Below are 23038 nucleotides of genomic sequence, written 5' to 3'. Positions count from 1 at the left end.
GAGACTGCAGTGCTGTGGGAAGGTCCAAGATTTAAAAAAAAAGTAAACTTGAATGATTTCTTAGGTCTATCCTGCTGAACGTCAATAGACTGTCATAATGTTGGGCTGGATTTTAACTTATGGCTTTTTTTTGGTCTCGTTCAAGTTTCCATACAGAGCTTCTAAACTTCAGGTGAAGAAATTATTTGGGGAACCGTAATCTTTATTAATTATTTTTTCATTTTTCCTGCAGAATTTTTATGTTGTACCACCCAAACAGCTAAATCAAAGTTCTGCATTTGATTCATTCACCAGTGACGAGGCTAAAAGTTTAGTTTGGAGAAACAGCGTGGAAACAGGTCCTTCGGCCCACCGAGTCCGCACCAACCAGTGATCCCCGCCCATTAACACTACTCTACACACACTAGGGACAATTTTACATTTCTACCAAGCAAATTAACCGAAAAACCTGTGCATCTTTGGAGTGACGGAGGAAACCGAAGATCTCAGAGAAAACCCACACAGACACGTGGAGAATGTACAAACTTCATACAGACAGCACCCATAGTCAGGATTGAACTGGGGTCTCTGGCGCTGTAAGGCAGTAGCTCTACCGTTGCACCACCATACGTTCTCTGATGCTGTTTCAAAACTACATTCTCAGGATGTAAATATTACTGATATTATAGAACAAAAGACACCAGAAAAAAAGACAAAAGGCATAACTCCACACAGACAGCATCTGAGGTCAGGATCAAACCCGTGTCTCTGGCACTGGTGGAGCTTCTGCTGACAAAGCTGGTAGAGCCACAGCACCAGAGATGTGGGTTCAATCCTGACTTTGGGTGCTGTCTGTGTGGAGTTTGCACGTTCTGTAAATTCCCACTGTAGTGTAGGGAGTAGATGCGAAAGTGGAATAACATAATGTGAATGGGTGATCGATGGTCATCGTGACCTCAGTCAGTGAAACAGCCTATTTCCCTGCTGTGTCTCTAAACTAAACTAAAAATAGATATCGGAGCAGAAGTCTATGCATTTCTTGTTTGATCTTATTCTCACTTTTTCTCCTTGTTCCCTATAACTCTTTATTTCACTAAGATGTACTGGCAGAGCTGCTGCCTCACAGTACTATAGAGCAAGGCTCAGTCCTGACCTCAGGTGCTGTCTGTGTTAGGGGTTGCCAACTTCCTCACTCCCAAATACGGGACAAGGTGCCCCACGCCCCACGTGACCTCACCCAGCCAGCGGCCACATGCTCCCGCTCCATCAAAGGCGGCCACCTGGGCCGGGAGGCAGGTTGCTACGCAACCTCCGTTAGGCGGCGTCCGGGCCTACACTGTCAGGGATTGCAGCGGCCCCTGGGCTACAGTGTCCAGGCCTACAGCGTCGGGGCCTACAGCGTCGGGGCCTACAGTGTCTGAGCCTACAGTGCCATCCAGGCCTAATATGGGACAAGGGCGGTCCCGTACGGGACAAAACAATTTAGCCCAAAATACGGGATGTCCGGGATAATACGGGACAGTTGGCAACCCTAGTCTGCGTGGAGATTGCAAGGTCTTCCTGTGACTGCATGGGTTTCCTCTGGGTGCTCCAGTTTTCTCTCGCATCCCGAAGACACACCTCTGTAAATTGCTCCTCATGGATGAAAAAATGGGACAACATAAAACTAGTGTGAAATGGTCAGCATGGGACCCAGTGGAAAAAGGGCCTGTTTCTCTGCTGTATCTCTAAACTAAAGTATATAAATCTGTTTCGGCCTTGTGTATATAGAACCAGAAAACTGTACAGCACAGGCACACACTCTTTCAACCCACCTTGTCCAAAGTCATCTACGCTAATCCCATTTGCCTGCATTTGACCCATCTCCCTTTCCTATCTAAGTACCTGTCCAAATGCATTGCATTGCACCACCTCCTCTGACAGCTTGTTCCAGATAACCACCGCTCTCTTTGTGGAAAAACAAGTTTCCTTTAAATTCCCTGCCTCTCAACTTAAAATTGTGGGAGACAAAAATATTTATTGAACAACACTAACTACAAACCCACCTCAGCATCGAACCACTATAGACTTTTCACTACTATGGTTGCTCGAGAAACTTTGGATTTTGCACTATCGTGGTCTAGTCAGAATAACGAATAAGTTATTGTATATGTATTATAGTTGTTGCATCTAATACGCCTGTAAAGGTGCAGCAAGTAAAACTTTCATTGTTCCAGTTCATATCCGGTGCTTACGACAAATAAACACTCTCTTGAATTTTTTGAAGGACAACTGCGAAATTCATTGCCACAGAGGGCTGTGGAGGCCAAGCCAGTGGATATTTTTAAGTCAGAGATAGACAAGTTCTTGATTAGAACGAGTGTCAAGGGTTATGGGGAGAAGCCAGGAAAATGGGATTAGGTGGCAGAGAAGAATGGTGGAGTAGACTCGATGGGCCAAATTCAACTCCCATAACTTGTGAACAACTAGGTCCATTTGTGTATCAGTATTACCCATTCTCTAAACATTCAAAAATACCCTGCTTTTCTGTTTGGTGCATCAGAGTGGATAGTTTCATATTATTCGAAATGATCTTTCATCTACTGTCCACTTGTCCATTCACTGGACTTATCTATATCCTCTCGAAGTTTTCTTGCATTCTTCTTCCCATTCACAATCCCACCATGTTTTATCACTGCCTGATCATATTTTGTCTGGTTGCATCTCAGCCTGATTCAGCAACTCGAATGCCCAGGAACGAAGGAGATTACAAAGAGTGGTGGACGCTTCCAGGCCCATCACGGGTTCTCACCTCCCCATCGTCAAAGGTATCTATAGGAGATGCTATCTCAAAATGCAGCCAGTATCATCGAAGACCCACACCATACCAACCATTCATTTCCCTCCTACCTCCTTGCGGCACAGTGGTGCAGCGGTAGAGTTGCTACTTTACAGTGAATGCAAAGCCTGAGACTCAGGTTCGATCCTGACTATGGGCGCCGTCTGTACGGAGTTTGTACGTTCTCCCCGTGACCTGCGTGGGTTTTCTCCGAGATCTTCGGATTCCTCCCACACTCCAAAGACGTACAGGTATGTAGGTTAATTGACTGGGTAAAATGTAAAAATTGTCCCTAGTGTGTGTAGGATAGTGTTAATGTGCGGGGATCGCTGGGCGGCGCGGACTCGGTGGGCCGAAGGGCCTGTTTCCGCGCTGTATCTCTAAATCTAAAAATAAAAATCTAAAACCATCAGAAGGAAGAAAACCGTGACCACCAGGCTCAAAAATAGCTTCTTCCCAACACACATCAGGATCTTGAACATTACGAAATATTAACCTCAACTATGAACAATGGAATGTCTTTGCTTGCAGTAAGGACTTAGGGTTTTTTTCTGCAATGGTATTGGGGTTATTATCTTATTTATTATGTATGATATTTATGTATTGCGTTTACAGGCTTGTTTTGCTGCTGCAAGTTAGAATTTCATTTAACTGTTCTTGATACATATGACAATTAGAGTCATACAGAACGGAGACAGTGGCCTTAGGCCCAACTTGCCCATGTCGACCAAGATGCCCCATTTACACTAGTCTCATCTGCCCACATTTGGCCCATCTCCCTCCAAACCTTTCCTATCCAATTAACACTTGTCTCTAGACTAAGAATACCATTGGTTTTCTCATTCATAATGCCTCATAATGCCAGCTTCCAGTACCAATGAGAAATTAAGAATATTTATTATATCATTCAATCATATTAGACTGTCGCCCAGATATCTTTTTAACCAATTGCCAATCATTTTATTATTAAGTAAAAAGACATACATTTTCAGCCCATTTTTCTCTTACCCTGAGTTCCATACTAAATTCCCTGGTGATGATTCTTAATTCTTGGTGATCGCTGGACTAATGGACACAAACCTATACGCTACACATAAAGACACCTGACTTCCAATTGTGAAAATATAATGGAAATACAACTCTGGTCACATGCAAGAAATCTTGTTTGAAATATCTTTATAAATACTATAACCAATTCAAGCATGAAATTGGCCACTTTTTGCATTGATACGCACATTAGTGTTGCATTTTGTGGAGGCTTGTAGCACTCAGATGTTTAGTTAAATCCAGACTGATTTTATTAATGCATTAATTGTGTTCTGCTTGCCCTTGTTGAATGATTTTACCACTGGTGTTATATTTCAAGCCTGTCCTTTACACAATACACTGGCATTCCCCCATGGAATATTTCAATGAACAAGGTAAGAGAAATATATTGCAAAGATGATTTAAATGACTAGTACATTTTGAACACTGGTCTTCTCAAGGCATTTGTCAGAATTTATAAACATATTTTGTGAAACTCGGATTAAATTTGCTTGAAATAAAATATTTTGTAATCTATATACTAAAACGTTTGTTTGTTCCTAAACTACAGCCAAAACGGTACACGACAGCGCAACAATTTTAGGCCCACCTTACTCACCGTTGTCCCTTTGGTGCTAATGGAAGAAGTTTCATTGAAATCGGTATTATATTTTAAAGTTATTCACATTTTAAAGTTTAAATCTATCTTCTAGGGAGGGAGGGGGAGGGAGGGAGGGAGGGGGGTGGAGGGAGGGGGAGAGGGAGGGAGGTGGGAGGAGGATAAGGGGGCTTGAGGGGGATGAATTGGGGGGGAGGGGAGGGGAAGGGGGGAGGAGAGAGTGCTGCACCAATGCAGGAGAGGTTTGGGCCCAACGGGTCCACTTGGTCTAGTATAATTTAAAATTTAGTTAGAGTCATAGATAGAGAAACAGGCCCTTCAGCCCATGCTGACACCAACAGTTTATATCCAGACTGAAATTACTTTGTTGTCATGAAATACAACAAAAAAAAATCATTATATTTTTCAAAAATAGGCACAAAATGCTGGAGTAACTCAGTGGGTCAGGTAGCATCTCTGGAGAAAAGGAATGCATTTATATTTATTTATTTTCTTTTCTTTAAAATTCCAGTTATCTTTTCTTCTGAACCAAGAAGGTTAATTGTTGTAACCTTCAGTTATAATAAAAGCTTTTCACTGTATCTCAGTACATGTGACAATAATAAACCAACACCAACATATTGGCCTTTGCTACTACAATTGTGATACAGGACAATGTGTTATTCCTCTTGTCTGAGAAGGACAATGAACATCAACTGATTATTTGACCGCGTAGTGCATCAATCTTACGTGCTACCCAGTTGTTAACTGATGTCTACACATGCACATTTTTCTGCAGGGGTGAAATCCCAATCAGTGGTCAGAGTTTGTTGGTGTTTTGTGGTTAACTCAATGGTACCGAGACCAGTTGCAGTATAATCTGTCACCCGAGTTAACTCAGTATACAGACCAACACATCGCAGTGACGATATTCACAGTCTTAATTATGCCATCAGTAAGAAGATATTGAAGCCTGAAAATGGTGACGTCCATGTTCAGAAACAGCTTCTTCACTGCAACCATCAGACTATTAAACACGACAACCTCCAAATAAGCTTTGAATGACATGGTCTTGGGGGCATTTTTTTGTTGTCTCTGCACTATTTGTGCGTGTTTGTTTTATGTATGTGTTTGTATGCATGCATATAGACAGTATATATATATATGTGTGTATGTGTTTGTGTATAAATATTTGTGTGTGTGTGTATATATATATATATATATATAAATATATATTTAAAAATATATATATATGTAAATACACACACACACACACGCGCACACACACACACACACACACACACACACACACACACACACACACACACACACACACACACACACACACACACACACACACACACACACACATATATATATATATAATATACATATATATATGTGTGTGTGCATGTTACTCACAATGGAATTTTGTGGACAAAAAGATGCCTGGGCACACGATTAATAAACACTCATGTCACGGGGTCGGAAAACATAATAATTATGTTTACCATTTTAGAGGTGCTTGTTTGTCATACTGCTTCATACTGCCACAGAAAAAACATTGGTTTCTTACACAAACGGTTCATTTCTGGCTTTCTGAATACTGGGTAAGCGGCAGTCACTTTGACAGCAATCGTTTATGGAGGGAAGCACAAGGAACTGCAGCTGCTGGAACCTTGAGCAAAACACAAAACAGAGCGGCACGGTGGCGCAGTGGTAGAGTTGCTACCTTACAGCGCCATGGACCCGGGTTCGTTCCTGACTCTGCATGCTGTCTGCATGGAGTTTGCACCTTCTCCTTGTGACCACCTTGGCTTACTCTGGGAGCTCCAGTTTCTTTCCATAATTCCAAAAACATACAGGTTTGCAAGTTAATTGGCTTTGGTAAATATTCATCAGATCATAAGTGATAGGAGTAGAATTAGGTTATTCGGGGCTCATCAAGTCTACACTGCTATTCAATCATGGCTGATCTATCTCTCCCTCCTAACCCCATTCTCCCCATAACCTCTGATACCCGTACTAATCAAGAATCAACATTATAAATTGTAGGATAGTGCTAGTATATGGGGGGGGCATGAAATCGGAGGGGCCGAAGGGCCTGTTTCCACACTGTATCTCTAAACTAAACTAAAACTAAACAAAGTGTGGAAGAACTCCAAGGGACATGCAGCATGGAGGGAACGGATAGCCAATGTTTTGGGATGATATTTGGAGGGAATTTATGTCTTATTTTTTCTTGTATTCATTGCTCAGGATCTGGCTGTTGCTAGCCATGCTAGCGTGTATTCTCCAATCCTAATTTCTCCTTGAGAAGAGGGCATTTTTAAAGAATTAACCAAGTGGGGTGGGTACAACAGTTGGAGCAGTAGACTGGCAAATTTGCTCTTACTTTTAGTTTAGAGATACAGGGTGAAAGCAGGCTCTTCGGCCCACCGAGTCTGAGCCGCCCAGTGAACCCCGCACACTAACACTATCCTACATACGCTAGGGACAATTTACAATTATACCAAGCCGATTAGCCTACAAACCTGTAGGTCTTTTGGACTATGGGGTCATTTTTTGGGGTGTCTTGGGGGTGGACTTGGGGGCATTTTTTTCCCTCCAGCAGCTGCAGTTCCTTACATAAACGATTGCTGTCAAAGTAACTGGCACTTACCCTGTATTCAGAAAGCAAGAAAAGAACCATTTGTGTAAGAAACCAATGTTTTTTTCTGTGGCAGTATGAAGCAGTACGACAAACCAACACCTCTAAAATGTTAAGCGTACTTATTATGTTTTCCGACCCTGTGACATGAGCGTTTATTAATCGTGTGCCCAGGCACCTTTTTGTCCACAAAAAACCATTGTAAGTAACATGCACACACACACATATATGTGTGTGTGTGTGTGTGTGTGTGTGTGTGTGTGTGTGTGTGTGTGTGTGTGTGTGTGTGTGTGTGTGTGTGTATAGATATGTGATAGATATGTGTGTGTATATATATATATATATATATATATACACACACACACACACAAATATTTATACACACACACACACACATATATATACTGTCTATATGCATGCATACATACACATACATAAAACAAACACACACAAATAGTACAAAAAGACAACAAAAAATGCCCCCAAGTCCATGTTTCCAAGGGTGGAAACCGGATCACTCGGATGAAGCCCATGCCGTCAATAGACAATAGACAATAGGTGCAGGAGTAGGCCATTCGGCCCTTCGAGCCAGCACCGCCATTCAATGTGATCATGGCTGATCATTCTCAATCAGTACCCCGTTCCTGCCTTCTCCACATACCCACTGACTCCGCTATCCTTAAGAGCTCTATCTAGCCCGCTATCCTTAAGAGGTCTAACTAGTCATGGAGTTAACATACAGAGAAGCACTCATAGTCAGGATCGAACCCAGGTCACTGGCGCTGTGAGGCAGCAACTCTACCGCTGCGCCACCGTGTCGCCAGTGCCGTCCTCTGTTGGAGGACATTAAACAGATAGGTTATTGTTACAACTGGACAGCGTTTGCAGTTGACATTACTAAGAGTGGTTACTGTTATAAATTCCAGGTGCTTAACTGCATTTAAATTCCAAGGCAAGTGTGGTGGGACTTGGAATCTGGGATCGTTAGTGCCGGCCTTGAGATTATCATTTGCGTAATCAGGACACAGAAAACACAACCTGGAATTTGACTTCTATTAAGTCAATATCCATTTGCAGGTTTTGGTTGTCTGTGCTCCCGAATGAGGATTGGTGCACTCTGGAGCCGCTGAGTGCCGCGCAGATCATATGTCTTCTTATGGGAAGTTTCCTGTGTAAAGGATTTTTTTCCCCTCCCTTCAGACGCCAATTACGAAACAATTACACCAGAGCAATTTTGCATTGAGCTGGATGCACCGTTTTCCCTTCATTTGATATATTTTCAATGATAAGATCAGCCGGAACAGATGCAGCAATTTTCCCAACAGCTGCTTTTATTTTACCTTAAATTGTGCCTGATCAAGGAAGAAAGTTCAAAAGAAATTTGTATTCTTCTGTGTTTTTTTCCCCCCTCACTGCAAATGACTAGATAAAAATCACTCCCTTCGGAAATGTAGCTATTCAATGTGTACTTAAGGGAATTAGCTAGGATGTTCTTGGGCTATTAAGTGAATTAGAAGTATCCGATTCCTTCAATAGCGTGACTCGTTCTGTTTCAGGGCAGTGCGAGAAGGTTATTTAGACAATCGTGCGGCAGAAAGGGTCAAAACTACCAGACCAGTGAGCAGTCTAAAGCAGTGGAGGTGTGGGATATTTGCAGTGATGGATGAAAATAATCTGCTTAGTACTGGTTACCATGTGCCCTCGGTCACACCATCCTTGCTTAAACATATGCAATGCATTATCAAAGGAATAATTAGCAGGCAGTTCACTCTGGTGTGACTGACAGTTTATGTGTCCAGATGTCATGCTGGTCTGATCTTGTTCTTGTCAGTTTTCAGTAGCTCAGTCTGACAGTCACTGCCCTGCATTAGGCTACTGGGGTGAGTGATCTGATCAAAGGAACGACTAACTCATCTGATTTCCACCCCCCCCCCCCCCCCCTCCAAAGCCGAATTTCAGCCGGGATTCTTTCTTATCCCAGCCCTAATCAATTCCCCACCTCTCCGCCCACACTGCTGCCACCCACTGCCAAGCTTCCTCTGCGCTCAGGAGGAAAGAAACGGTCTGATATCATGGTCATTGTCAAAGCCATTCTGTGCGATCAGCCGGCAAGACGTGTGTGTCTCTGGAGGCGAGCTGGGCTTATCTGCTATTCCGCAACCTTGAGACACAAAGCTCGACCCACACTCACAAAGTCTTTCTCCATTGTCGCCTTTCCACACATTGTAGGAGAGGCTTCAATGGGATCATTACATTAAAAAAAACGTAAGGTTCCGTTAAAGAGTCTCCTCCACTACAAATACCAGGCTGGCTTTTAAAATACTTTTTTTTCTCTCTAGAGTTTGGCACTACATCTCTCTTCTCCAACTTTCTCACCCTACTCCATTAGTGTGAAGAAGGGCACTGAACTGATCTGAAACATTATCTATCCATTTCCTCTACAGATCGGTCTGACCCGTTGAGTTCCTTCAGCCTGTTGATTTTTAATTAATTAATCACTCATTTCTAAAGAATTTAATGTAATAATATGTATTTGATTTCTGACTCTGTGTGTGTGTCTGTCTGTGTGCAGTGTGTCTCTCTGTGTTGTGTGAGTGTGTGTGCCTATATGTGTGTTGTGTGTCATATGTCCCAGACAGAACAATGAAATTCTGACTTGCAGCAGCACAACAGAATATGTAAACATAGTACACTGTAAACAATATAACAAACGAGTAAAGAAAGATCAGTATATATATATATATGTGTGTGTGTGTGTGTGTGTGTGTGTGTGTGTGTGTGTGTGTGTGTGTGTGTGTAATATGTGTGTATATAAATATATATATATGTGTGTACACACACATGTATATGTATAACTATATAATATATATACACATATATACGCACACACATATCTCTCTCTATATATATACATATACACATACACACACATGCACATATATATATATATATATATATTTTATAGATGTACATACACATAAAGACAGCAAACAATAATAGTGCAGAAAGACAAAACTAATACCACCAAGTCTATGTAGTTCAGAACTTATTTGGAGGTTGTAGTGTTAGATAGGTTGTACTATCATTCCGGTGTGAAAGAAAATCAAGTAAGCATGCCCGAATGATTTCTGTCCAGTGGCTCTGACATCCACCATCATGAAGTACTTTGAGAGGCTGGTCTTGGCACACATCATCTCCAGCCTCCCACACGGCCTTGATCATATTGCCTACCACCACAATAGGTTCATGGCAGACACTGGAAGCAGGACTGTTTAGCTCAGTTGGTTAGAGCACGGCGCTAATACCTCCAATGTCACGGGTTCAAACCCTGTACGGACCACCACTATATGGGGTGAAGGTAGGAGAATGGGGTTGAGAGGGAAAGATAGATCAGCCATGATTGAATGGCGGAGTAGACGAGGGGCTGAATGGCCTAATCCTGCTCCTAGAACTTATGAACTCATGAACACTATCTCCCAGGCTCCACACTCATCCCTGGAACATCTGAATATGCAAGACATCTACATATTAATTGTAGCTCCACCACCAATACCATTACATCCGCACTCATCTCCAAATTCCTGGATCTAAGACTCAGCACCCACTCAGTAAATGATCCTCAACTTCCTGACCTACAATCTTTGATCATTAAGGATAGCTGATAAAACACCCTCCATGATTATTTTCAAAACCAGTGCCCGAGCAAGGCTGCATTCTCAGCCTCTCACTATAGTCCCTATGCACTCATGATTCTGCAACTAAATTCTGCTCTAATTGCATTTACAAATTTGCAGATAACACGACTGACATGTGCTTTGTTTCCTTCCTCTTTCGTCCTCACATATGGTTTAATTGTTCTCGGGTACGGTATGATTTGACTAGATAGCACACAAAACAAAGCTTTTCACTTTGTTTTTTCAAAACAATGTATCTCAGGACCCGTGACAATAATAAATCAATGCCAATGAATGGCGGAGCTGCTGAATGAATGAATGATACTTTACTGTCACATGTACCTAAGTTACCTAGGAACAGTGAAAAGCTCTTCTTTGTGTGCTTGAAGGGCCCATTGGCGTAATGCTATTCTTAATATGTATGTGTGTATGACTGCCTAATAATTCAGATTATTTTTCCAAACATTACAATCTAGTAATTTTGCATGTCATTCTCAAGCATTTGATGAATAAAGAAGATGGTAATTATGAGTACATATCTCAGCGTAAGTGTTCAGGCTTATTTCAGATCTGAGTGAGATTTATTTAACAATATATTCATATTGCTACAGTCCTGTTTGTCATGGTAGTCAGCACAGTTCTGGTGTTGAAAGTTGAGGAGACTAATCTTCTGCAGCTTTTCCATAGAATACATGTGGATTTGTGAAACTGCCCTGTTCTATTAACCTTGTTGGCATCTTCCATTATCTGCATCTGCTTTCTTTAAACATTGCATACACTTTCCTTTGTCAGTGTCCATATATCATGTGTACGTGTTATTTGCAATGTTCATGACGACTCCATTCTTGCCATTACATTCAATCTATTGCCCTTGTTTCCAAGTGCTTATCAATTATGGAGACAAAAGAACTGCAGGTGCTGGAATCTTGAGGAAAACACAAAGTGCTGGAGTCACTCAGCAGGTCAGGCAACATCTGTGGAGGGAATATTTTAGGCAGCAGCAGGAGTCACAGAGGGTGGGCAGTGAGAGAGGGTCTCACAGAACTCCCATCGGAGAGAGGAGGTGCAGCCTAACTTGATGAGTCACTCCAGTATTTTGTGTTTTTCTTGTCAATTATCATGATTAATTTTTCTGTATCTAAATAAAATTACCAGGCTACTTACAATATGTGTCAAATTTTAGTTTTGCAAATATAAACTATTTAACAATTATAGCAAGGTGATAAACATTGTTGACAAGACCAGGATTTATTATAGACAAGACAATAGACAATCGGTGCAGGAGTAGGCCATTCGGCCCTTCGAGCCAGCACCGCCATTCAATGTGATCATGGCTGATCATTCTCAATCAGTACCCCGTTCCTGCCTTCTCCCCATACCCCCTGACTCTGCTATCCTTAAGAGCTCTATCTAGCTCTCTCTTGAATGCATTCAGAGAATTGGCCTCCACTGCCTGATTTATTGCTGATCATTAATTGCCCTTGAGGAGGTCATAGTGGTGAGCTTTCTTAAATCATTGCAATTTAACTGTTGAACATGTTCCGACATTGATGTGGGGTTGGGAGCTCCTGAATTTACAATTGATGGAGGACCAGGGATATATTTGCTAATTCTGATAGAGTACAATTTGAAAGGGAAGATGTGAAATTTGATTGCGTCTGCTATCATTTTCCTTCAGGTGATCGATCAGCATTGCAGATTTGGAAGAACGCAGATTGCTTCCTAATGCATTCATCCAAATGCATCATGTGCTTTTACAAATAGTTTGGTTTAGTTCAACTTTATATTAGTTTAGTTTAGAAATGCAGCCTGGAAACAGGACCTTCGGCCCACCGAATCTGCGCTGACCAACAATCACCCGTATGCTAGTTCTATGTTGTCCCAGTTTTGCATCCTACATAGTAGGGGCAATTTACGAAACCCAATTAAACCGTGTTTGGAAGGTGGGAGGAATCTGGAACGCCCAGAGAAAACCTACTCATTCACAGGGAGAATGTGCAATCTCTGTACAGACAGCATTCGTAGTCAGGGCAAACCCGGGTCTCTGGCGCTAAAAGGCAGCAAAGACTACTGTGCACTGTGACACCCCGGTAATATTTATAGCTGAGTATCTCCAGCATTTCCTATTCTTATTTCATTCAGTACCAAGTGATGCTGCAAACAATAGATGGGAATTATAGGTGAATGGAAAAATAATCGCAATGGAAAAAGGCCATTTATCCCTTCAAAAAAGTGCCATTTCATTTCAAAGTCAAAGTCAAAGTCAAAGTCAAATTTATTTGTCACATACACATACACGATGTGCAGTGAAATGAAAGTGGCAATGCCTGCGGGTTGTGCACAAAAAGAATTACAGTTACAGCATATAAATAAAGTTAATAAGTTACTATTAGTGTCGACAAAAATTTAGTCTCTGGGGTTATAAAAGTTGACAGTCCTGATGGCCTGTGGGAAGAAGCTCCGTCTCATCCTCTCCGTTTTCACAGAGTGACAGCGGAGGCATTTGCCTGATCGTAGCATCTGGAACAGTCCGTTACTGGGGTGGCAGGGGTCCCTCATGATCTTGCTTGCCCTGGATCTGCACCTTCTGATGTATAGGTCCTGCAGGGGGACGAGTGTAGTTCCCATGGTGCGTTCTGCCGAACGCACTACTCTCTGCAGGGCCATCCTGTCCTGGGCATAAACAATGCAACTCATCCCCTTATCCTATCCTTCCTCTTATCTTTTTCCGTATCATGGATGTTGGAATAAATGTTAATCTTACCAACAGTAACTCAGAAAGTCAGGCTTCAGAATGCACGATTGGAACTTGCTGCCCTCGACTTTATTCTGCTCAAGTTTGCTCTGGGGCACGAAAAGCACAATTTTGACCTTACGTTTTTCACATAATTAGAAAAACAATTGTTGCCTTGGATCTTTGAAAATTGTTAAATGGTTCAAAGCTACTCCATTGTCATGCCTTCCCAAGTTCAGTGAATTTTTTTTAGTTTGCATACAGTTCAGTGACAATCATACTGTACATTAGGCACACAAATTGGTGGAGTAACTCAGCAGGTCAGGCAGCATCTGTGGAGAAAGGAAATAGGAGACGTTTCAAGTCAGGACCCTTCAGACCCGCATTTACCTGCATTCGTTGGCTATCCATGTTCTCCAGAGATGCTGTCCCTCCCGTTGAGTTACTCCAGCACTTTGGGCCTTCGTTTCCTAACCAGCATCTGGCAGTTCTTTGTTTTCTACCATGCAACACTATTTAGGATGATACAACCTACTTAATTGGCATTCCCTTTTCATCATCCTGGACATGAATACTTTCCGCCCCTTCAATACCATGGCTTCGATGTCCCATCTACAAAATGCACTGCAACCACTTGCTTTGGCTATTCTAACAACATCTTCCATACTTGAAACTCTAGCACGAGCACAGTAGATGCATGGGAACACTAATCCCTCCAAGACACACATCATCCTGTCTGAGGAACACAACACCATTCCTTCATCTTCACCGTATCTAAATCCTGGAACACCCTGCCCAACAGCAACGTGCAAAATTCCACAGCAGAAGAGCTGCAACAATAAAAAAGATATCTCGCCATTATCTTTGTGAGGGCATTTAATTATGATTTTGCCAATGATGTCAATTATGTATTTAATTTTTTTAAACCGTGTCATAAACGTGATACATAGAGAGATGATGCCTGATTTACCAAATATAGCAACTTCGGAAAATAACATTTTGAAAAGAACTGATGTGCTCAATGCAGCATATGCCACGTTAATATATCAAATGAACACATTTCCTGTGGATTGTCTCGATCAAATCCCGAACAAGTCGATCAAATCCCGAACAAACAGACTTAAGAACAGTTTTTACCCCAGGGCCATACGAGAACTGAACACTACCTTTGCACTAGGCAACACCGTTAAAAAATCTTGTACTTAATATAATTGTATTTAATTGTATTTATGTATTTATTTGTTTTTGCATTTATTGCATATATGTTTGTACGCACCGTCAGGATTGGCTATTTTTTAATTTCGTTGTACTCGTTGCAATGACAATAAATGAATATTATTATTATTATTATTATTATTATTATTATTATTATTATTATGTTTCTGCCACATTTGGATCTTTTCAAGGCATACACTGAAGGATGGGGTGTTTGGGGCAAAATCCATTGTACCTGGGAAATATTTACTTCAATATACTTGCAATATTAGGGCGGTTGACAATAGCGCCATGCATAATGGTTGCACTGGCTAGACTCTACCAGATGAATGATTAAAGGAGAATTTTACAAAGGGAGAATAGGGGCATGGATTGCAAGACTAAACACTTGAAAGAGCACATTGCCATAGAAACCATCAGAGAATCATTCTGTTTTCAAATCAAGTGATACTTAAAAAGACTATATTCGTGGCTTTACACTGTTGGCTATCTGTTGTAGCCTATACTTTAGAAGTGTTGAACCACACTGACATTTTACAATTCCGTTTCAGATAAGACACAGACATTTATCATCCATTTAAGGAACAGGTAGCCGCAGATTAATGCAGATTTTAAAAAAAATTGCTGCTGCTTAAATCCTTCAAAATACTCAGGGAGGAGAACGCTGCCAGTTTTGTACGTCACTATTAGTTTAGTTTTGTTTAGTTTACTTTAGTTTAGGGGTGGGAGCTGCTTTAAGTCCCCTTCGTCCACCCTGGGTAGTTCTACGGAACTGGCAAAATTTGCAGCAAAGCGTCAACTATGGTACTCTGAAGCACCAATTGCCACTTTTGACTGTTGTAGTTGACATACGAAAGAAGAAGTTTAGTTTAGTTTAGAAATACAGCACAAAGACAGGCCCTTTGGCCCACCGATTCCACGCCGACCGGTGATCCCCGCACACTTATACTGTCCTGCACACTATGGGCAATTTACAAATATTGCCGAAGCTAATTAACCTGCAAACTTGTACGTCTTTGGAGCGTGGGTGAAAATGGGAGATCATGGGGAGAGCGTACAAACTCCATACAGACAGCACCCTTAGTCAGGATCGAACCCGGGTCTCTGGTGCTGTAAGACAGCAACTCTACTGCTGCGCCACCGTGCCGCCCCTGTTGTACCATTCACGCAGCTAAGGATGCTGTGCTGCACGACTAATACAATTATTCACCTCTTTACCCTCCAGTGCAACTGACTCGAATGTGTATCCAATTGTTTTCTAAAATATGATCGGCTCTGAATCTTTGCTAATCCATTCGGAACATCCATTTGTAACCGCTCTCTCACCAGAAAGAAGCACAACTCGTAATGTGGAGCCTGAAATATAAATCATCCCCTGGAATTCAATCTGCGTTCAGCTGTTTAACTAAAATATTTTGCCACTGTACCAGAAAATGCATCGCACAACAATCCAAAGGCCATGCTGATGAGCAGAGTGTTTGCCCACAGAATCATTAGCTTCCAAAATAATGATGCTGATGTTATCATCAGCGGTTAGATGCAGAATAAAGAGCTAATGATTCTTTAATGCTGATTACCTTGTCGCCTATCTCATTCAATAATCTAATTTACTGGCTTAATAATGCAAAAGATTTCACTTAGGCGAGAACCTGAGATGCCTGTAATTAGATTAAGTGTATACTGTTTCACCTGTTTCCTGTTGCGTCTGTACAGAGCTTTTTCATTGGTCGTGGATACCTAGTTTAACTATTTTGTTACTCAAATGTATTACGTGGAAAGGCAACTAATATTCAAATTATATAATTTGTCCTCCTGGGGTAATTCACACAATAAAATCTGTACTCGATAAGCGTAAGACACTTGCAATACAAATGTGGACTTTAATGTTAAAAGACATTTGGACAGATATCTGTATAGGATGGATAAAGAGTGGAATGGGCCAAATGCATGCAAATAGAACTCGCCCAGGATGCCAACTTGGTCGGCATGGACAAGGTGGGCCAATGGGCCTGTTTCTGTGCTGCACAGCTCTATGAATCCATGACTCGAATAGAAATATCCTTAAACGTATCGTTCATCATATTGGCCTATGATTGCTTAATGAAATCCCTTTGTAGTTATTTTTAAGGAAGCTACAGAGGTTAATAGAGGCGTAGAGTCATACAGCACAGAAACTGTCCTTTGGCCCAAACTCATCCATGCCGACAAAAATGCCCCTTCTAAGCTTGGCCCATTTTCCCACATTTGGCCCATACCCCTCTGAATAGTTCTTGCCCATGTACTTGTTTAAGTGTCTTTTTAAATGCTTGAAAAGACGAAAGACAGGATTAAAGTGTTAATTACCTCCTCAACTTACCTTATCCATGCATCCACCACCCAAAAGGTTGTCCCTTAGGAGGTTCCTATTAACTCTTTCCTTCTCACCTTTCCACATCCATATTCTATTCCATATCCACAGATAGAGTAGGTGTGGAAAGGATGTTTCCATTGGTGGGAGAGTCTAGGACCAGAGGTTATAAACTCAAAATTAAAGGGCGCTCTTTTAGAAAGGATGAGAGGAGGAACTTCTTTACATAGAAAATATAGAAAATAGGTGCAGGAGGAGGTCATTCGGCCCTTCGAGCCAGCACCGCAAGTCAGAGGGTAGTTAATCTGTGGAACTCCTTGCCACAGTGGGCTGTGGAGGCCATGTCAATGGATATTTTTAAGGCAGAGATAGACAAATTCTTAATTAGAATGGGTGTCAAGGGTTATGGGAAGAAGGCAGAGATCAGCCATGATTAGGAGGCAGAGATCAGCCATGATTGAACGGCGGAGTAGATTCGATGGGCTGAATGGGTCTAATTCTACTCCAATAATTTGTGAACTTGTGAACCTTATGTCCTCTGGTTGTTGATTCCCCTATCCTGGGTGTACCCCAACTCTCATGATTTTATACACCTATAAGATCGCCCTCAGCCTCCTGCGCACCAAGGAATAAAGTCCGAGGTTGCCTGACCTTTCCCTGTAGCTCAGGCCCTCGAGTCCTGGCAACATCCTCGTAAATCTTCTCTGCACTCTTCTCTGACATCATTCCTATGGCAGGGTGACCAAAACTGAAATGCTCCAAATTCAGTCTCACCAATTGTAGCATTTACACCAGGTGGCGTCGTCAGCGATGGCAGTCTCGCCAACGGTCTGTCTGTCTTTTCGTCTTTTTTGTTATTTTTAGTGTGTTTTTAAAAGTATGTGTTCATGTTCTCTGGTTTGTTTTATGTGGGGGGTGGAGTCGGGGAATTTTTGAGATCAGAGAACAAAGCACACCGAAAATGGCCTTTGAAACATGAAATATGAAAGTCCATTTTATTATTGATGTGTTTTACGCAGACAGTCTTCAACCCTCCTTCTGCAGCTGTCCAATTATCTGTAAAAATGTATTCGGTTCTTCAATGATTATAGTCTGGATTCAGGGGTATTAGCTATGGGGAAAGGTTGGACAGGCTTGGATAGTTTTCTCAGGGATGCCGGAGGCTGCGGGAGACCTGATAGGAGAATATGAAATTATGAGAGGCATAAATGGGGTCGAGAGTCAGTACCTTTTTCCCCAGGATGGAAAAATTAAATACGATAGGGCATAGCTTTATGGTGAGAGGGGCAAAGTTTAGAGGAGATGTGCAGGGCCTATTTACAGAGGGTGGTGGGTGCCTGGAAGGTGCTGTCGGGGTTGGCATTTGAGGTTGATATAGTAGTGACATTTAAGAGGCTTTTAGATGGACGCACGGATATGCAGGGAGTGGAAGGATATGCAGGTAGATAAGATATGCTGTCAGCATCTTATTCGTCTTGTTCAGGCATTGCGGGCTGAAGGGCTGTTCTTGTGCCGTACTGTTGTATGTGCTTTTGCTGTTTTAGCTTTTGCACCTCCGTGCAACATGGTGCAATCTGTGCCTCACTCTCCTCCCCTCACCTTGCAGTGAGGTTGTGACCTCTTGTGTCAGGGGACTTCATCAGGGCAAATTAGTAAATGGGTCTGGACATTGATGCAGAAGATCCAAGTTCTCCAGCATTTTCCATCATCTCTGTGGCAGTTAGTCTGTGGCTAAGACATAGTCACTGGTCATAAATTATTTGAATAAGCCCGTCGGCCGACTATGTCCATGCTGACCATCATTATTTAGCTTTCTTTCCCCCCTACTCCATCAGTTTGAAGAAAGGTCCCAACCTGAAATGCTATCTGTCCATTTCGCTCCACAGGTGCTGCCTGACCCACTGAGTTCCTCCAGCACTCTGTGTGTTCCTGACCTTCAAGTAAATGGGTTTAGATTTATTATTATTAAGTGTATCGAGGTACAGTGAAAAGATTTGTTTTGCGTGCTATCCGATTAGATCAGATAATACATACATGAATGTAATCAAGCCAAACTCAAGTAATTGTTATTGTATCTCGCTCAAGTACCTCCTTTGGCAACTCATTCCATATACCCACCAAAAATCACCCCGCAGGTTTTTATTAAATCTTTCCCCTCTTAGTTTAAACCTGTGTCCTCTGATTCTTGATTCCCCTACTCTCCTATACCCCACCAGGATTCGCACTGTTTTCCCCCCTTCCCCCGCCTCTTCTACCACCATTCCTTCCTCTAGCTTCACAATTCAATGGTTCAAATGTTCACAATTTGCAACTCTTCAATCCTTTTATCTCGCACCTTCTGTCTTTTCATCTCTGGCCTTTGGCCAACTATCTACTTATCAAAAAACTTCCCCTCAACTGTATCCTCTGGTTACTTTGACTTCTCTAACTTTAAGTAACCCTTGATTTCCCTCTCTCTCCATCCCTACCCCTTCCCAGTTCTCCGACCAGTCTTAATGTCTCCGACTACATTTTATTTATGTTTGCTTTGTTGTTACCTTCTCCCAGCTAACAATAATCATTTTCCTTGATCTTCACTCCCTTTGCCCTGTTTTCAAATCCTCACAATTCCTTATCTATGTATCTCCCTCCCCTTTGACATCAGTCTGAAGAAGGGTCTTGACCTGAAACGTCACCCCATTCCTCATCAGAGATGTTGCCTGTCCCGCTGAGATACTTCAGCATTTTGTGTCTATCTTCGGTTTAAACCAGCATCTACTGTTCCTTCATGCACGTTTCCTCTGATTACTTGCCAGGCTTAATGACATAATAATAATAATAATAATAATATAATAATAATAATATTCATTTATTGTCATTGCAACGAGTACAACGAAATTAAAAAATAGCCAATCCTGACGGTGCGTAAAAACATATATGCAATAAATGCAAAAACAAATAAATACAATTATATTAAGTACAAAAGTTTTAACAGTGTGACCTAGTGCAGAAGGTAGTGTTCAGTTCTCGTATGGCCCTGGGGTAAAAACTGTTCTTAAGTCTGTTTGTTCGGGATTTGATCGACCTGAAACGTCGACCAGAGGGCAGATGAACAAACAGACGGTGGCCGGGGTGGGATGGATCTTTTATTATTTTGCCTGCTCTACTGAGGCAGCGTAGGCTGAACAGGTGCTCCAAGGAGGGCAGTGAGCAGCCGATGATCTTCTGGGCCGTCGTGATGACCCTCTGAAGGCCTTCCTGCCCTTTTCTGAGCAGCTGGCATACCATGTGGTTATACAGTATGCCAGCACACTCTCGATGGAGCAGCGATAGAAGGACATCATGAGCTTCTCCTGCAGGTTGGTTTTCCTGAGGTTCCTCAGGAAGTGGAGTCTCTGCTGTGCCTTCTTCACTGTGGTGATGGTGTTGGTAGACCAGGTAAGATCCTCTGCGATGTGCATACCCAGGAACCTGAAAGCGGGTATCCTTTCCACACAGACCCCATTGATGTAGAGTGGGTCGTATTCTGCACTGGTTTTCCTGAAGTCAATTATAAGTTCCTTTGTTTTGGAGGAGTTCAGGACAAGATTGTTCACTGAACACCATGCTGCCAGCCTTTGGATTTCATCCCTGTAGGCTGTCTCATCTCCTCCTGAGATGAGTCCAACCACAGTCGTGTCATCCGCGAACTTGATGATGGTGTTGGTGGGATGGGTGGGGGCGCAGTCGTGAGTGTAGAGGGAGTAAAGTGTAGAGGGAGTTTAGAGATGCTGGTACTCCACACTGGCACCTCCCATCACAAAAAAAAGGACTGGTAGAGAGAGTACAAGGGGGTGCATTTGGATCAAATTTCAGGAGTGATGCAAAACAACTTTTATTCCTGATGCCTAGTGACTCCATGCACTGATTCACTAGTGTCCGGTGGGAAAAACATGCAGACCAACAATAGACAATAGGTGCAGGAGGAGGCCATTCGGCCCGAGCCAGCACCGCCTTTCAATGTGATCATGGCTGATCATTCTCAATCAGTACCCCTTTCCTGCTTTCTCCCCATACCACCTGACTCCGCTATCCTTAAGAGCTCTATCTAGCCTATCTAGCTCGATCTAGATCATTCCTTAACCAAGTACAGCAACATGGTGGTTGCATTGCTAGTAATCTAGAAGCCCACGTCAATAATTCAGTAGGAAATGAATTCTAGAAGCACTGGTGTAACTTGAGAATTTGAATCCAGTTTTACCACAACATACTAAATGCAATGAAAAGTACAGGTTCCGATAAATGTCAAATAAACTCAGCAAGCTTGCTGATGACATCTAGGAAAGAAAGCTAAAGAAAGCTAATCATTTAGTCTACAAGTGCGGCACGGTGGTGCAGCGGTAGACCTACTGCCTTACAGAGCTAGAGATCCGGGTTCGATCCTGACTATGGGTGCTTGTCTATACGGAGTTTGTACGTTCTCCCCATGAACTGTGTGGGTTTTCTCCGATATCTTCGGTTTCCTGCCACACTCCAAAGACGCACAGGTTTGTAGGTTCATTGGCTTGGTGTAAATGCAAAATTGTCCCTACTGTGTAGGATAGTGTTAATGTGCATGGATCGCTGGTCGGGGCGGACTCAGTGGGCCGAAGGGCCTGTTTCCACATTGTATTTGTAAACTAAACTAAACTAAATTAAAGTGACAACAGTCCTGCATCAATATATTGGATTCCTCTCTACCCTTTGATGTGACTCAGCAAAACATTCAGTGGTGGTAGGGATGGGGAGTAAATGGCAACTCTGCCAACAGCGCCCGTGTATTCCAAATTATGCCCAGGACTAAGCACTTTACACTATCATATCTAAAACACTAAAACTGAGTGTGGCAAAAACCACCACAACGGCCTTTCACCTGAACAACAAGGAAGCTCAACGCCAGCTAACCGTCACCCTCAATGGGTCACCCCTACCCAACAACCCATTTCCTACATACCTCGGGGTGAAACTAGATCGGCAGCTGACCTACAAGCAACACCTTGAAGCTCTCCGTGCTAAAGTCTCGGCACGGAACAACCTCCTGCGTTGCTTGGCCAGATCGTCATGGGGCGCCAGGACATCTACTCTTCGACCCAGTGCTCTTGCACTCGTGTACAGCGCCGCTGAGTACGCCGCCCCAGCATGGTGCCGCAGCGTTCATACCAGCAAGCTAGACGCCACCCTCAACGACACCATGCGGCTCATCACTGGCTGCCTACGCCCTACTCCGACGGATCTCCTGCCGGTGCTCGCAGGTATCGCACCCGCCAAGCTTCGCAGAGAGTTCTTCACTCATAGGCTGGTGTGCAAAGCCCCATCGGACGCCAAACATCCTTTGCACCACCTCGCCCAGGATTCACAGCAACTGGGACCTCAATGCCTGTCACCTCGTCACCCTTTCTCCCGTCATGCAGCGACCCTCTGTGGCTCCGGGTTCAACATACTAGGAGCATGGAGAACCAGTTGGGAACAGACATCGCGACCTCCTAAATTCACTGTCGCACCGAACACCACAGCCCCACCCGGCACGGACATGCCCCGCAAGGAGTGGGTCGCCCTGAACCGGCTCCGCACAGGGGTCGGCCGGTTCAACGCCAACATGTATCGTTGGGGGTTGCGTGCATCAGCAGCCTGCGTGTGTGGAGCAGACCAGCAAACAGCGCAGCACAGCATTTTCGACTGCGCTGTCCTCTGTCCCCCTGGTGGAGGGGTAGACCTCACGGCCCTCGACAACAGCACATTGCACTGGCTACAGCGCCTGGAGGGCATCACATAAATTCTGCTGCCTGAAACGCAAGAAGAAGACTATCATATCCTGTCCCAGTGCTTCTTTTGTGATGGTATACCGGCACCTTTAACATGGCACGTAGATATTAATCGTGCTTAGCTAATGGATAGCGTAGGTGAATGGATTAGAACATTTATTTCCTTGGATGTTAGAGTTCAGTTATTATATTACAAGTTCAAGTGTCTCCAACGTTGGGTACATTGATGGAAAAAAAA

The 23038-nt window shown here is 42.9% G+C and overlaps 1 protein-coding gene across 1 annotated transcript in view; it reads right to left on the bottom strand.

The window, feature by feature from the left end:
- Positions 1-23038, bottom strand: part of fgf22 (fibroblast growth factor 22) — a 130396-nt gene that overhangs the window by 44569 nt on the left and 62789 nt on the right. The gene's annotated exons all lie outside the window — the stretch shown is intronic.

Source organism: Rhinoraja longicauda, chromosome 28, assembly GCF_053455715.1.
Source record: "Rhinoraja longicauda isolate Sanriku21f chromosome 28, sRhiLon1.1, whole genome shotgun sequence".
Taxonomy (NCBI): Eukaryota; Metazoa; Chordata; class Chondrichthyes; order Rajiformes; family Arhynchobatidae; genus Rhinoraja; species Rhinoraja longicauda.
Note: the sequence above shows the minus strand (reverse complement) of the source record. Positions and strands in the feature narration are given on the sequence as shown.